Consider the following 17,049-nt stretch of genomic DNA (forward strand, 5'->3'; position numbering starts at 1 on the left):
GGCGAGGGTGTGGCAGTGCTCTGACCAGGGGCTCTGCCCTGCTGCTGCTTGCCCAGCAGGGAGGGAGAGTGGGGGGCAGGCTGTGGGTGTGGCTTGCTCCAGGCGGAAGGGGGCAAGTGGCTGCAGGGCACGACCCCCCACTCCCAGCGTTGCCATGCCTGCATCCTGTGCTCCCCATGCCGGGTGGCAAGGCAGAGCCCCCGGTCCCAGTGCTGATGCAGGCGCAGCAGTGCTGGGAGCGGAGGCTATTCCCTGCTGCCACCCAAAGCGAGCTGTGCCTGCATCACAGCCACCCATACTGGCTGGGAAAGTAGCAGCAGGGCAGAGCCCCCATGCCTCCCCCTGCTGGGGCAGAGGCAGGCACAGCCAGAGGAGCTGCAGGAAAAGTCCCCATGGCTGCCCTACCTGGCCCAGCCTCCTGGCACTTAGAAAAAGCACTCTGTCAGAGCCAACTCTGGCAGTGGGGTTTGGGGCCTCTGAAGGCACATGGCAGAGCCCTCCGGTGCAGTGGGGGGCAGTGGGGATTCCCCCCCCACACTTGGCACCCACATTGCATCTACCCCATGGCATGGGCAGCGCAGCTCAGCAGGGTGCCATGCACTGCCTGGGAGCTGGGATGGCTCCAGCTGTCAGCTGGAGCCCGGCGGTGCTTAGCCCTAGTTGCCACAGCTCCCAGGCAGCACGCAGTGCCCTGCCAAGCTGCACTGCACCTGTGCGATGGGCCAGCTGCTGTGCAGGTGCCAAGTGGAGGGGGTGTGTGATTCCCTGCTGCCCCCTACGTGGGGGTGGACTTTGCCACAAGTGTCCAGAGGCCCCAATTGCCACTCCTGCAGCCAGTGAGTACAGGGTTTTTTTTAAAGTACTGGGACTAGGCTGGGGCCGAGCAGGGCAGCCATGGGCTTTTCCCATAGCTCCCCCCGCACCAGGGGAGAGACAGGCACAGCAGGAGGAGCCTGGCCGATCTGAATCACCGAATGTTTCTGAATTGGCACTGAATCTTCCAAAGCTGATTTGGCCAAATCATTTCAGGACAGTGATCTGAATTGGCCGAAGCCAAATCCAAATTGAATACTTCCTTATTCTCATAGGCCTAGCTTCCAGCACTTTTCATAAACACTATATTAATTTAGAAATAGATTAAAATATGTTTCTTTGACAAGTTTGCCCAATACCTAATAGCTTAAGGACTGAGACTTCTAGGTAGGATGAAGAATAGCTGTGCTGCTGCCTTCTCATTTTGCCAGTGTTGCAGCTAAATACAAGCAGCCAGCTGTTTGTCTTGTTTGTTTATTTCTATTTTAAATGCAACCCAACTTTTGTTTTGCTGTTGATAACTTTTTTTCTACTTTGGGGTCTCCTCACTGCTTTTTTCTTTTGCATTACTCTTTTTGAATGTCTTGTATTTCCTTTCTTTTTTTCTACTTCCCCTAAACTGATAACTTTTTCTTTCTTTTCTGACTTGCCTCCAATAGTTTGTTTTTTCATTTCTTTTTCTATTTGTTTACTTGCAATACTTAAAATGCTTATTTGTATTTTTTTAAATATTTCCATACCTGAAAATGTATTTTAATACAGTAAATTAATTTAAAATTCTCAAGTCCATGAGCACGTACACTAGTAGAAACACCCCCCCCCCCCCCCGAAACAGAACAGTGGTGTATGGGCCATAAAGCTGCCTTTATGACCATAAAGACAACTATTTCTGAGAGAGAGACTAAAACTTAGAAATTAAAGCATTTTAAAAAATTGCTTAAAGTATTTACCAGGAAGAGATCTTCCATTATGAAATTCTCAACATGAGTTAGTTTTTGCTACATATATGCCACCAGAGCTAGATACAAATTCTAAATTCTTTTGGAATAGTGTAGAATCATATAACTGGAGGGTATATTTGGAGATTATCTAGTCCAGTCCCCTGCTTCAGTCAGGATCACCCGTCTAAAATATCCTAGACTATTCTAGTCTTGTTTTTTCTAGTACCCTCATGGATAAAAACAAGTTCACCGTTCTTTCCTTTCTTTGCTGATAATTCAGCTAACTTGCATTAAGCAACAGGGAAGCATTCCTTTCACACTCCCATTTGGACAGCCCTGTTGGCTGGCTTCTGAACTCTAGGTGCAGGGACAGACATTAACAAAGCCTGTGCCTGAATTGATTTAATCTTTGCAGGTTAGTCTAACCTGGTTAGGCAAAACCATTTTGTAACTGCATAGACATCCCTTATGGACTGGGAAATGCAAACACATGCCTGCAGTGGCTCAGGCTAGAAGCACAATGTTGAGCTGAGGTGGTGCATGGCCAGGCCCTGGCAGGATGCTCTTATTTAGGAGGGGTTCCTCCCCTTTGCTGTTGATAATGGAGCATTTAGTTACACAGCAGGGAGTTGCACACAGAGTTGTTAACATTCATCAGCCCATCAAACAAAACAAAAGGCTCTCTCATTAGTTCAAGCTCTTCTTTAAACAACTTTTTCCAAGGAAGGAATGGAGGGACATTACCAGCTACCTGCTGATTAGGCAAGGCAGAGGACAGGGAAATCCCTGCTTGAGCAGGAAGTGGTGGAAGGGGGAGGGAGCAGGAGGAAGCCATGGAGTTGGCAGGGAGGGGGGAAGCCCTGCTGGGATGGAGCAGAGCCTGGTCCAGGGTTGCTAAGCATCTGGGATGCTGGGGGACTCTGATTTAACTTAAACCAGGAAGGGGTCTGGAACAGACATTGCATAAACTGGCGTGACCCAAATCAGTTAAGCCTGCTACTACATTCAACCAGGTTTGTCTCAAACTGGTTTCAGCCATTTTGAAACTGGTTTATGTGCACTGAACATCTGCTTTGTTACAGGATGAAACCAGTTTCTAATCACTTAAAACAGTTTATGGGTAATGTCTGTCCATAGCCTAGCTGATCAAGTACTGCTGTGTTGCATAGCCTCATCACCTAATTAGGAATGGTTAATGTTCAGCAGCTATGAAGAGTTTAGTGCTCCTAATATGGCAAAATGACAGCCAAACCCAGATTACAAAGTTCAGTTAAAGGAGGCATGTACTCCCCACAGGCAGCTAAGCATGAATCTTCTTTGTCTTTTACCAAGCATAACTCTTTCTCAGACTCTCCTGTTAGCTGGGATTCTTATTCCAGTAACAGATATCTGTTTCTGCTCTTTCCTGGTCTTGAGCTATTGTATCTTAAACATGTCATGGGTCCAGAAATGTTTGGTTTCAAAGGAAGATTTTCCTTTTGTGGCTTTTTAGGGTGATGAGGATTATTTATTTATTTGCATGTGTATTAAGTAGTACTGTGTTTGAAAGCTGCTTAGAGGTTTGGGATGGATTAGTTTGCAGAGGGCAAAACAAGAATGTCAAATGTACATGACTACAAATTCATAAAAGTATTGTATGTGTAAAAAAAAAAAAAAAAATCCATTTCAACACAATCTTGTAGAGCAGAAGGGTCAAACTCGCTAGGGGACCTGAGCTGCATCTGGACTGTGGGGTTCTTCCTTGGCTGGATTCAGCCTGGTTCATGGGAATGACTGCTGTGGCAGTGGCAGCAGTGGGTCTGAGGGAGTGTGAGGTCCAAAGGCAGGGACAGCTGATGGTAACAGGAGTCTGGCAGTAGCAGTGAGTCTGGAGATGGCAGTGGCCCGCTCAGCTTGTTGCCAGTGGGACCAAAGGGCCTTGAACTCTGGTGTAAGTTATGCCTTCCCCCAACTTCTGGTAGCCCAGTGGGCTGGATCCACTCTGCAAGCTGTTTGATGTCATTGCTGTAGGGGATACCCAGACTGATCCTGAAACTTAAAGCAGGGGTCTAATTTTTATCTTTCAGTTAAGATGTGAATATACATTAGATCATTATATTGAATTTGGACATTTTTCCACCTAATTTTTCTTTTGGTTATATATCCTTCTTTTCATCCGCACTTCAGAATAAACAACTATGCTAAAAATAAATGGAAATATACAATACAAATTCTGTCTTTATTTTTTTTATGGGTTTGAATTCTTCCTGCTGAATTAAAGAGGATTGTTTCCTTTTATTTTCCAATGGGAACTGGGTCAGGGTTATAAAGGAATACAATCACTTTAAAATCTGCACTTTTTTATGAAAATGTTTTATCGTTAGTAAGTCACATCCAATAAGTTTTTAATGATGTGTACTTTTAATAGCTAATAAACTTATTTGGATGAAATTAAGTCTTAGAAATTTAACTGAGTATTTAAAAACACTTTAGCAAGCTTTCAGAATCTTAATATAGCAATTTTTTTCTTAATAAAAGTCATGAAGGCTTTTTTTTTTGGTCTCAGCTATGCTATACCTTAAACTGAAATGTCTTTAAGTAGTTTTTTTCCTTAAACACCTTATAAAGCATTTATCTTTGTTTATGACTGTGTCCATAGGAAAACAGCAGGGGTAATACTAGGACTCTAGATCAAGGGAGTGCATCAGCCATAAGTTTCATAATTTACAGCTGCAGTTTAACATATTGAGCAATAACCTCACCAGCTTTGTTTACCATGTAGGTCTGATTAAGATGTTACAGGCTTTCTCTTTGGATGCATAACTTATTTATGCTTATTTTACTTCAAGATCAGGCTGTTACACTGCACCCCATTAAAATGTACTGTAAGCAACCTAAGATGCCTGTGGATAACATGGACAGCTATTTAAACTGTGTAAATGTTACAAGCTATTTGCCAGATCGTATTGATTTCACTATTAATGGCATTGTTTAAAATGAATTAAATTGGCTTGCTATTCCATCTAGGAGCACTATGCTTAGTGTCTGCTTCCCTGTTAGCACCTAATTAGGGCTAGTTGCATTGTAATTTAGAATTCCACAGAATCAATCCCCAATCCATTCAGTCTTTAGTCTTTGTGGTAGATTAAACAGATTTTGCTACACCCTACAAAATTAAGGTCTGCCAGGAAAAATGCACTTAACTCCCTTGGCCAGCAGAACTCGGTCCTCAGAGTAAGACTTCTGTCGCCCAGGAGCTGGCTGATGGTTTGTTCAAGATTAGCTGATGACTGGCAATGTCGGCCAATTTTTTGCAAAATAAATATGCCATGTGTAACTTCATTTGTACACCATAAAACCATTCAGAGATGGAACATAATGGTTTTCTTGTGTGGATCATTTTACAGTGAACAATAACACACTCATAGAAGGTGAACAATTGCAACAAATATTTAGGTCAATACTATATCAAGAATGCATACATTTTCAATTTATCTAAACAATTTTTGGTTTTCCCTTTTGTGTTGTTTTTTGTGGTGTGTTGTATCCTGTGGCAAGCTAGGAATTGTGTATTAGCTTGAAATGCATAATATGTAGCAATGGTTCCCAATGTATTTGCATCAAAGAACTGCTATAAACCTTCAGAATATTTGTGTACCACTACACACTTTTATCATTAATTTTAGGTTAGGCCCTCAATGTTTTCTTTGCTCCTCCCAAGTGAAGAAGCTGTGATTTTTGGGGAGAGGCTGAGGAAGGAAAATCCAGTAGCTTCCTGAGGCTCAGTCATGTAAGACTGAAGAACTGAGTAGCAGCCCCAACCTGGCAAAGCTAAACAGCAGGCTAGGGATAAAGTAGTGCTGAGTGAGAGCTGGAAGGATGCTGATAAGAGAGAAAATGGTTTTACTTTAGAGAGATTGAGAATAAGCATGTATTACCAGGAGAAACTCCAAATATTTACTGCACTAAATTTCCTGATTTTAGATATGTATATTACCCATTAAGTGACATGTAATTCATTTAGCACAGATGAGTAAGGCTGTGCATGTTTGGACATAATTCAACAAAAATTAAGGAGAATCAGCAGGTTCACTGTTCAGAAATCTGACTCAGATGCTATGGAAAAAGACATTTTCTTTCCTTTTGTTTTATTTGCCTTAAAATGGAACCTACATGCCCTTTGATACAATAGGATCATCTTGTAGGTTACATTAATCCATTCTGCAATTTTGGGATTGTGAGCACAGCAAAAAGGAATGTTCACTGGTTGCCATCAGACTAAATAGTATCTTCAATCATTTCTATTACAGAGAAAAAATATTCTTTTTGATTTGTGGGTTTATTTCAAACAAACAATACAAACATTTCTAAGTACTAGCTTGCAATATTAGTTTTCATTAAGTGGGATCAGCGGAATTTCAAGCAATACAAAACACAAATTTTGTCTCTCTCCCCTTGGATGGTATTTCATTGAGTCTTGGGATTTTTCAAACAGTGCAGATATGTGGTTGCTTGAGAGAGAGAGCTACTGCAACCTAATATAGATTAAAATTTGTAGCTTTTATTTACTAAATCTTACTGACCTATGTGCATTGACTTTTTTTTTTAATTTTATTTTTATTTTGGAGAGACTTTCTCTGAACATACAAAGAGAGAGACTGTGTATTTTGGTAAGGACAGATGAACTAATTATAGCAAGGTATAGCTAAAAGGGGTGGTGGGGTAGGAGGGTCATCTACTGTTCATATATTTACCACGAACCAGCAGTTTCATGGTAAATATTGAATGTGTGCTCCTACCCCATAGTAAGCTGTGGTTAAACCTGGACAGTCTACTCTTGAATAACATGGGAGACAGTTTAGTTTTCTTTTTCTTTGGAATAGCAGTGGACATATGAAATGGTTTCTATCCATCAAGCGCTCTGTGGTTTACATCTTTCTGCCTCCCTTTGACTGGTATGATTTGTTCATCTGCCCATATCCTGTGGTGTAAAATTTTGCACATTATCACAATAGCATGAAAGCTTAAGTGACTGCGCATGATAGAACAAGTCACTTTCTAGTTAATAGAAAAGAATGGTACATGTAAATATATGGGTTTTTTTTTAGGAATATGATTATCCCACTACTTAAATCATTCATGGACCTATAATTAAATTGTTGGGCTACTATGTATTAGTGTAGCTATGCACTGTCTTATTCTGGAATTTAAAGAAAAAAAACAGTAAGCAGGTATTTGACTTTTAAATATGTAACCTGGGTTTATATTCACTCCCAAGACTGCTTCTCATGCAATTAATTATAGTTACTTATTAGTATTTGTTTCCCTGGCAGTGCAAAGAGGAGAAAATTGGTCGAGAACTACAGGGGGGTTGCTTTGCCTTAAGCTACAGTGTAAAGGTTGCTATTACTGCTTCTTCACAAAATCAATTACCATGTTTTATCACATAATATGCACCTTTTCCACCTCTTAATAATAGCTGGTGAAAATTGGAGTGTGCATTATATGATAGAAATGGCTCCCTATGGGTCCAGAAGTTTGGTGGTGGGGGAGTGGTGGCAATGTTGATTGCTGCAGTTCTGGGAGCTGTGGCAATTAATGCTGTCATTATTCTTCTTCTACCAAATTTCTGAATCAATAGGTAGTCAACCAGCTTGTCAGATCTGGCCAGTGTGTGGGATTGATCCACAGCTCTGGCTCATAGGACTAGCAGCAGGGTTGGGAGCAGACTTGGATTCTTAGCTGCTGCTATTCAGTTTCTACAAAAAAGCTTTTGTTTTCCTTAAGTTGTCTTTGAAAAACGAAGTGCATATTGTATACTTGGGTGTGCTGTACACCAGAAATTCCAGTACCATTCCTAAGGCCCCCTCCTATACATGCAGGTAAAGGCGTGATGGAATCTAATGCACGATCCACATGATCATGCCTCCTGCCATACCACTTGTGGGGCAAGAGGCATGATTGTGGGATTGGAATTAAATCCTGTTGTGCCTTACTGCCAGTGTAGGAGAAGCCTGATCCTGGGCTCCCTCTGCACTAGCAAGAAACAAGCTCTTGCACCTGGGAGCACACTCAGTTGAGGAGCTTCCAGCTGTGGGGGTGCCCCATCCACCTCCAGGGCTGTTATCATGACAACTACAATCCCTTGGAGGTTTCATGCGTCTTCAAGACAGCTATGTCCCTTGGCTTCCAGGACCAAGCTGGGTCCCAGCATCTACAGCTGTGGGACTGGGTCCCCATGCTGCTGGGACCGAGAGTCCCCTCGGTGTGGGACTCTCAGCTCTGGCTCGGCATGCCCTGTCAGCTGATGGGGTTTATAGTTAAACCGGTAAGTGCAGTGATAACTGGTTAGCTTACTGACTATCCTTTAGCTTTGGGGTGAGCGCAGCCTGGGAGGGAAGGGTTGGGAAGAGAAGTGCTGCAGTGTCCCAGCAGGAATCAAAAGGTAGCAGGGCAGGCAGGGAGGGAGAGAGGAGAAGGGGAGGGTGGAGGAGGGATCAAGGGGACTAATACCCATAGCCTGAACAGCAGTTCCTAAACTCTGACAGATTGTGCACCACCAATTTAAAATGATAGAACTTTAAGTACCACCAGCAATTTTTTGTCATATAAAGTAATTATAATAAATCTGTTAATGCGTACCACAGTCTGGGAACCATTGGCCTAAGACAAAAACAGTGAGCAGCCTAATGACTTATCAGTTAAGCAATTGGCTGTTCTTTCACATGTGCTCCCTCCCTCCCAGCGTGGGGCTTCACCTGGGCTGTGTTGTCTAGCTTGCCTCCTGCCCCCCTCCACCCAGTCTAAGGGCCCCAGGAGCCCAGAGGGGGCTCCCAATGAAAGCTGTGTCCAAGCTGCTGTGTTACTGGTTAATCGTTTAACCAATATAATTAGAGGAGGTTAAATGAATAATTTTTTCAAATGTTTCAAAAATAATATTTACATCCCTATTTTGTAGCTGGTGGGAGCTTTTTATGGCATGATAGCTACTTTGCACGTGTGGCTGGCTTCAAGGTAATTGTGCAGTTAACCAGTTAATTGTGTGATACCTGTAATGTCTAGAGGGAGCCTAAGATGAGAGACAAAAGTAACAATTTGTGAGAGTCTCTTTTCTTTCTAATAAATACCTGTGCTTTGGGTTTAGGGGAACTTTGTTGCTAACTCCCTCTAAATCCCAGCAGTAAGGTTTTTGGAACAGAGAGGTGGCTGTTTGAAAAATACGTAAGATGCTTCTTTTTTCTAGGTCCTCCGAATGTTGCCAGCTTAGGGAACTCAAGAACAAATTTGAGAAAACCTTGGACACTTATGTGGCTGTGCTATGCTCTGCAGTTAGGCTTCTGGGCCAATTTGCTGTTGGATTTTGTTTATATAAGACGGTATTTTAATTAAGATTTGAACTAAGTGTGTTTCATGTTCTGCGTGCACTGATGGTAGAGAATAACATGGTAAGTATTTACTATAACATGTTTTTTAAATGTAGGGGGGAAGCTTAAATATATGTAACAAATGATTACTCCATGAAAAATACACTGAAAGCAGATACTGTATTGTCATCATAACTTTTTAAAATATCTTTTTCAACTTTCAGCTAACAACCTAATCTGAAATGCCACTTTTAACAATAATATGAAAACAACAGCAAACAAGGGAGTAAGTTTTGGTTTTTTTTAGTACTGTTTTTTAAGTGGGTAGACTCCTTTTAAATGTTCCTGGCAATTTTTGCTTCTGATACTTGTGTGTGGTTTTTAAGTTACCAATATGCATCCTCATTTATTTTTTGTTCAGATGAAAAAAAATTAAAAATGTTGCTGTTTATTCCCAGAAACATTTATCAAGTGGTATTTTATAGAGACTTCAGATAAAGTTGAAAGAACATTTTAATTTTTGTGATACAGCCAAAGAGACTTAAAAATAATTCTTCCTCTTTTCCCTCCCTCTCATCTAGTTACTAGATCTTCTGGTGCTTATAGTTAGAGCACAAGAGGACACTACAGAACATGACGAGCTTCTTTACCTTAGGTAACATGACCTCAAGTGAAATAAAATAAAATGTAAATATCCATTGATATTCATTGTGTAGATCAGGTATTGAACGTCTAAAGGTCACCAGCTTTTCGGTGACCGCTGAAATATGGACAGAAATGTTTGAGCTAAAAACAAAACATTTTTTTTAAAATAATTTTTATAGTACTGTAATAAAACAGTAATAATCTGTTCATTAAGAAGACTGGAAGATGATAATGTATATTATTTTTGCAATCAGTCAATGCAGTATCTATAACTTCACAGTTGTTTTATGAGAAATTAATGTACAGCTAAGACTGACTGTAGAAATGTAGTGTCTCAAAGTCTTCAAAAACTGGAAGTGATACCTTTTAGATCCTAAAACTTTTTTTTGTGTTGACTATTTAAATTACCTTTGTGGAACAACTATATCCAGAAGTCTTTGGACTGGTGAAAGTTGCACTTGAAACAAAAAATACTTTGAAATGACCCTTACACATTCCTTATGAGAGAAATGCCTGGTAATACTGTTGAGATTGGAGACTTCTGGAAAGCAGTGTATGTTTGAGTCACTTTCAGTCTCTTAGAATCACTGCAGTTCCATCTTCTCTATAGCAGGTTTCAGGTGTAGGAACTTTGCTGTTGCTAGAGTCTGACTTTCTGCCTATTTTTCTCTAGAATGTGTTTGTGCCAATAGTTCTTATTCAGCTCTCTTATATATGGTTATGTTTATGCCTTTGAGTATCGTAGAACATTAGGTCTGGAAGAGACCTTAAGAGGCTGTCCAGTCCAGCCCCCTGGTCAAGGCAGGTTTGCCCCTGACTAAACCAGCTTAGTCAAGGGCTTGTCTAATTTGATCTTAAAAATGTCCAAGAATGGAGATTCTGCAACCCATCTGCGTAGCCTGTTCCACCCTTGTAGTCAGGAAGTCCCACCCACAAATATCCTACCTACGCATCCTAATATCCACGGACCATAGCTCTTTGTCCTGTCCCCTGTGGCCGAGAGAATAGTTTATTTTCATCTTCTGTCTAACCACCCTTCAGGTGTTTGAAGACTGTTATCAAATCCCCCTCAGTCTTCTCTTCTGGCTAAACAACCTTGGGTCTTTCAGCCTGTCCTTGTAAGTCATGTTTCCTCATGTCTAGTCATTTTTGTTTCTCTCCTGGACTCTTTACAATCCATCCACATCTTTCTTGAAGTTTGGGGCCTAAAACTAGACGTGGTACTCCTGTTGAGGCCTCACCAATGCAAAATGTAGTGGGAGAACCACTTCCCTTGATTTTTCAAGTGACAGTCCTGTTAATACAGCCCAATATGCTATTGGTCTTTTCCTGCAACAGGAGTATGCTCTTGACTTACGTTCAGCTTTTTGTCCACTCTGACCTCTAGGTCCTTCTTTTCTGCAGTATGCTAGTTCTTGGTCTGCCTCAGGTTCATTTCAGAGGTCACAGCTCACTTGCTACCAAGACATCTGGTTTTAAGTAATTTTCCTTTTGCCCCTTTATTTTACTAGAGCAGGGATTGGCAAGGTCTGGCCTGTGGAACTAGGGGGCAGTGGTGACAGGAAGGCTTTGTGAGCTTCCACACTGGAGTTGCATAGTGAAGAGCTTATCCACACCACAGTCTGGAGGCCCAGAGAAGCTGCAGCCAGGTCAGAACATTGACCTGCCATGGAGCTGAGCCAGGTTGTTCTGGTCTATGGTGCCAAAAGTTTGCTTGCTGCTGGTCTAGAGTATGGATGTACATTGTCTCATTTGCTTAAGTGCTTGGTGTGCTGGTACGTTTCAATAAAATTTATAAAGCATTTTTTACATCATTTTTAAAGAAAAGTTTTGTGAGGTACCACTCAGTGTCTTCACTCCAGTCACTATGTATCTTTTTCCATCCAATAAGGGAACATTTTATTAATTTCTTTGCAGTCTGACAGATAATTACAGTAGACTGAATTTTGGAAATAATCAGTTTTGACTACATGATCAAGTCTGACTTCAAGCTACATCCTCAGTGCCTTGCTACTTTGCTATTCAGAGATTTCTGTCTTGAGATCCTTCTTGGAGAGAGAGGGATATTTTTTTAAGGATGATTTTTTTTTAACATAGTGCTGAAGAAGCAAAGAAGAAAAAGGCTCTTATTCTAGTGCAGTGGTTGATCCTGGAGACATAGAAACAATCTGAGTCTGCGGGGGGCTGAGCCCCACCCCGCCAATCCAGCAGGTAGGGAGGGAAAGGGCAGGGGCCAGATTGGGCCCCCACAGTGAGGGAGGAAGTGAAGCAGAAGCAAGGGGTCAGGTAAGTGTGCCCAGTCATACCCCCTTGGGGCCCTGGGGGGGCACACCCTGCGGGGGGCATGGGGCTTGTGCCCCCAGATCTGCATGTGGGGCAGGGTGGGCTGTTACTGGGCTGGGGCTGTGCTGGGCTCTTCCTGGCAGAGGCTGGACCATGTTGTGCTGGGGGGGTGGGGAAGGCAGGTGGCTGCAGCTCCCCTCACAGCACCGCCAACTGCCCGAGCATAGCTGGGCCCAGCCCCTCTGCCTCACACCTGCAGGAAAGAGCCCGATGCAGCCTCAGCCTGCAGTGGAAGCCTGCGCCCTGATATGTATGTTGGGCAGGGGGCTGAGGGAGTTGGGTTGTCTGGGGCCGGGTGGAGGGAGCTCCTGCTGCGTGGCCCTGGATGGGCTGATTTTGTCCTGCCCTGGTGGGCAGGCAGGGAACAAGGCTGAGCCCAGCGGTGGGAGCCCGCCCCCCCCATGCAGCCTTGGATGGGTCAGTTGGCTTGGTACCACATGTCCCGCTGCTGGGAGGGTAGGGGATGAGGCAGGGGAGGTGAGGGAAGGGGTGTGTAGATGGGGTGGGGACAGTGATATGCCCATGCCCTGCCTCTGTCCCTCACTTACAAGCCCCTGTCCCTCCCCACCAGTGGTGCCTCTCACTCTTGACCCGCAGCCCTTGTCCCCTGGCCCTTTCAGTGCCCACCCCACAGTCTAGACTCACAGTCTTATCCTGCCCCAACCCTGCAGGTGCCCCACACCCCCAACCCACAGCTACCCACGCACAGATCAGGCAGGCCTCTGCCGGGGTATATGCCCAATCTGGATGCTGTCATGTTCTGCTTTTTAAGCCCCACCCTCCTCACTCCTTTGCCTGTAGATTTCCTTTTGCCTCAGTTCCCCTCTTGGTACATTGCTGGATTTAGCCTCCTCCCTTTTTCAGTCTCAACACCTGCGCCCCCTCTCCTTGGACCCTCCCCCAGAGATATCACTGGTAGGTAACAGTGCAGCCAGCAGCCTAAGAGTTAACACAGCAGCTGCCAGGTGTAGGGATCTTCTGGTGTACCCTTACTGCAGCCACTACCCCTCACCCCTGTCACCAATTGCCACTGATTCTCATTCCCAAATCAACAGCAGCCACTTCGACGGTGTGAGAGGCAGCAGCTACAGTGTGAAGCTGTGATAACCCCCTGGATGCTAGCTGATGCCTTTTCCTGCAGCAGTGGGGGTGTGTGTATGCGTGTGGGTGTGGCTAACGGGGAGGCAGAGGTTATGGGGGTGGGTAGAATGAGTCCAATATCTTTTACCAACCAGTTTGGGCCTGTTGGCTGTCGGTAGGAGACCCTGCTGCATTTTTTTTTTCTTGCGTATATTGTCTCTGGTCCCAGTTCAGTAAAGCAGTAAACACTTGTGGATTTCTCATTAAATTTATTGAGACTGTTAGATGTTTGAAGTTAAGCATGTGCTTAATCTGCTGAGTCAAGGCCTTTGTAATGTATAATATAAGCAAACTGAATTCCATATTAAATTAGGAAGCAAATTAAACTCTAAATTGAATTTCACAAAATTTAAGTTTTTGTTAAGTTTGATTAATGTCAGCTTAGTTGTATTTTTTAGTAGTTTTTGTAATAAAAATCAACAATGACTAGTTTTTCTTCCTGTCTGTATTCTAGTGTTAGAAATTATATGTGTATGTGCATGTATTTATTCACCCTGACCAGTGGATTAAAAGCAGAAATGCATTTAATCTACCAGATTATTCTAGCTTTCATTTATTTGGTTTCTGCCATACTTCCTTGCTCCAGAAAATGGAGCCATAGTGCACTTACCATGGAAAACTCCTGCATTTACCATGGAGAACACTAAATCTCTCTTGCTTCACTCTGGTCTCTTGGAAAGCATAATACTGAAGAATTTAAGCATCAGTGGCTTGGTCAGCTGAAATTCAGAGATCCCTGTAGGAACCATCAAGCTGATACTTTTTTCAACCACCAAGCTGATGCATTTTCTCAAATAGATTATATTTGTTATGGGATATGAGGTACCTATTAATTATAACTTTGTATTCAGCGCTTACATTTATTTTGGAACAGTTTATGAATGCATAACTTTATTTAAGTACTTGTCTTTATATACTTCACTCTTGAGTTCATGGCACCACATGTACCAAGATTTGAAATCTTTTGGCCTGCAGTATTTGTTGACACATTCATATACCCTGAGTGTCCTCATGGTCCTATACTGAGGACATTAAGGGACAATGACACTCATTTCTTTTTCACCAGTCAGCTTCTTGGTTTCTGTGTCTTAGTATAGTGTCTTTTCCTAATCCTTATGAATCTTTACATACTTGTGTGTTCTGATACTGGAATTTGGATGTGTCACTTTCTAAATAGCTTAGGTGTCTGTCATCATTCAAGCTGTCAATTCAAGTCAGTGATGGGCAAACCAGATGTCTCTTTTTTCCCACTTTATCCTTACTAAGCATGTTGCTTGTACTTTTCTAGTGGGACTTTGAAGGTTGGAAAAACCATATTTTATATCTAATGTTGTTTTGTTAGACTGCTCTGTGAAACTTGGTTCTGGTCTGGGTAGTCAGAAATGCTCTGTAAATTCTGGATCTATTAGCTCCCATGTTTTGTCTTCAAAAGTTCTAGAGTCATACTGTAGCAGAAATATTAATACTAAGTCCCCAGAGGAAGAGGAGCATTGCTCCTCTGATACAGGGGTGTCAAATTCATCTGTGTCCCATAGGTTAGATGAATGGCATGGGGCTGGTCCACAGACTGGATCAGACCTGTGGAACCTTCCTCCACCTTCTACATGTTGGATCCATTCTGGGACCCATGAACAGTGGGTGCTGCATGCAGTGTTGCGTGTGGGTCAGACCTAGAGGCAGCACTGGGGGAAGGTGATGGGCTTTACATGCTGTATCTTTGACACCCCTGCCTCTAGGAAGTTGTGGGGGGCAGATCTCCTATGGAAAACCTTATGAAAAAGAAATTGCCTCTCTGCTTCCAGCCTGAATGGCGTACCACATGAGTAATGAGTGTGCAATATCGCTCTGGGATACTAATCCAGCCAGCACCTTCAGTACCAAGGACAGAGCATTATACTAACTTTTACAGCGCTTGTTTCTTTCATTTGTCTCTTCTGTGATGCTTACTTGGGTGCTGAATGTATGAATACTGAGTTTCATCCCTATCCACTCATGATACTCCCTGCTCCTGCACTGAGTGGTTTTTTGTTTGTTTTTTTTAGTACGGAGAGAGACAGTACTGGGACATATTTGGTGCTGAGAAGCTTCATGAATTAGAGGAGCTAGAATCTCTTCTGTTCTTTGGTAATGTTGCTTGCTGCTTTGTTAGCACTAGGTATCTCCTAAAGGACAGATGCCTCTAAAACTAACTTGTATGATGAGTTATTACTGAGGCTAAAACTGAGTGATTCACACTGTGGCAAATCACAGCTGAGCCAGAAGCTGAGTAACAGAGACTGAGCAGGTTTACATTTCCACTGAGAATTTCTGACAGGGGCCCCAACAAAAATGCTGATGCAGCACCAAGGGCAGGAAACTTTGGAATGTACGAGGGCTGTGTGGGCCAACTGACAATAGTGTCTCCTATTGATAAGTTATCTTATCAACTGTAACATAAGCAGGATTCATTTTTTTTCTCACTTTTTTTCACACAGATAGAATTTTTGAATTCCATACACCTTGGTGTTAAACCTGCATAAATTAACAACTGATTCTGCTGCCACTACGCCCACCTGATTATTTAAAAACCTTGAAATATGCACTCTTGGAAATATTACAAAACTAAATTATTTGGGAGGAGGCTTGAAATACTAAATTCTCTCTCTCTCTCTCTCTCTCTCTTTCTAAAATAAATATAAATATAACAAAAATTAACATTTTTATATTTTGATGTTTATACACGTGTGTGTGTGTGTGTGTGTGTGTGTGTGTGTGTGTACACACACACACACACACTTCATTTTCTCATTCTTCAGTGTCTTGATTACAAATATCCATATAAGAGTCTAATATAAAAAATAATCATCAAACACTGAATACAATTGTATATCCTTGTAAAGAAACAGCCTGACTTTTTCCACTTCAGATTGCATCTATACAGTAAATTTTCACTGTGTGGACTGGTGCTGTCAGATAGCTGCATTGACAGAGCAGTCTGTTGCCACAAACCCATCTGTATGCAGATATAATGTGGAGCAGCTCACAAGCAGTCAGCACGTGGAAAGGGCCAAGGAGCAGAGCAGCTCCCCAGAGCTGACAGAGCCCTCATGGTACCTAGCTCTGCCCCAGCTTGTGGCCCTGCCTGCACCTTGCCTTGGGGAGGAGCCTCTGCCTGCCCTGTGTTGCTCTTCCTCCCTGTGGGGATGCTGGCACAGTGAGGATTGGAGCACAGCCAAGCAGTAACTTACCACCGGTAAGTGTCCTGCACTGGCCCTGGTGCCTCTGCCACACTCCAGGTTTCCAGGAAGCTGCAGTCCAGCTTCTCTCCAGACAGGTACACAGCATTAAAAAGCTAATGTACAGCAAGATGTTTTATTGTGCATAGCCATGCATACATGCAGCTTAGAGGGAACCTTGGTGGCTGTAGCCCACCCTGTGGTCCCCCCTCCCAGTGTTGCTGCCTCTGCCCTGAGTGCAGCACTGGCCCAGCTCCCTTGCCAGGAAAAGGTCTCTGCGGCCCCTGGCCCTGAGCCTGCAGGAGACGGCCAGCCCTTGCCCCATGCACAAATGCGGGGGGTATGTGCCCCCCATGCCACACTGTACCCCTCCCATTGGCCCCCAGACAGGCTGTTGGTTGCTCTGTCCCACACCCTGCCCTGGCTGTGCAGCACCTGCCCCAGCCCCACTTCCTCCCTCACCATGGGGAACTCAATCTGTCCCCCACCATGCTCCTCCCTTCCTCCCAACAGACTTACTGGCCAGACAGTGCTTGTGGCGGGCCAGTAGGGGGCGCTCCTGCATTGAGCCGCCCACCTCCCTGCGCCTGACCACCTTCCAGGCTCCGA

General features: G+C 43.4%; 1 protein-coding gene across 1 annotated transcript in view; it reads left to right on the plus strand.

The window, feature by feature from the left end:
* Window positions 1–17,049, plus strand: part of SYT14 (synaptotagmin 14) — a 147,874-nt gene that overhangs the window by 16,246 nt on the left and 114,579 nt on the right. The gene's annotated exons all lie outside the window — the stretch shown is intronic.

Source organism: Crocodylus porosus, unplaced genomic scaffold, assembly GCF_001723895.1.
Source record: "Crocodylus porosus isolate Cpor-Errol unplaced genomic scaffold, CroPor_comp1, whole genome shotgun sequence".
Taxonomy (NCBI): domain Eukaryota; kingdom Metazoa; phylum Chordata; order Crocodylia; family Crocodylidae; genus Crocodylus; species Crocodylus porosus.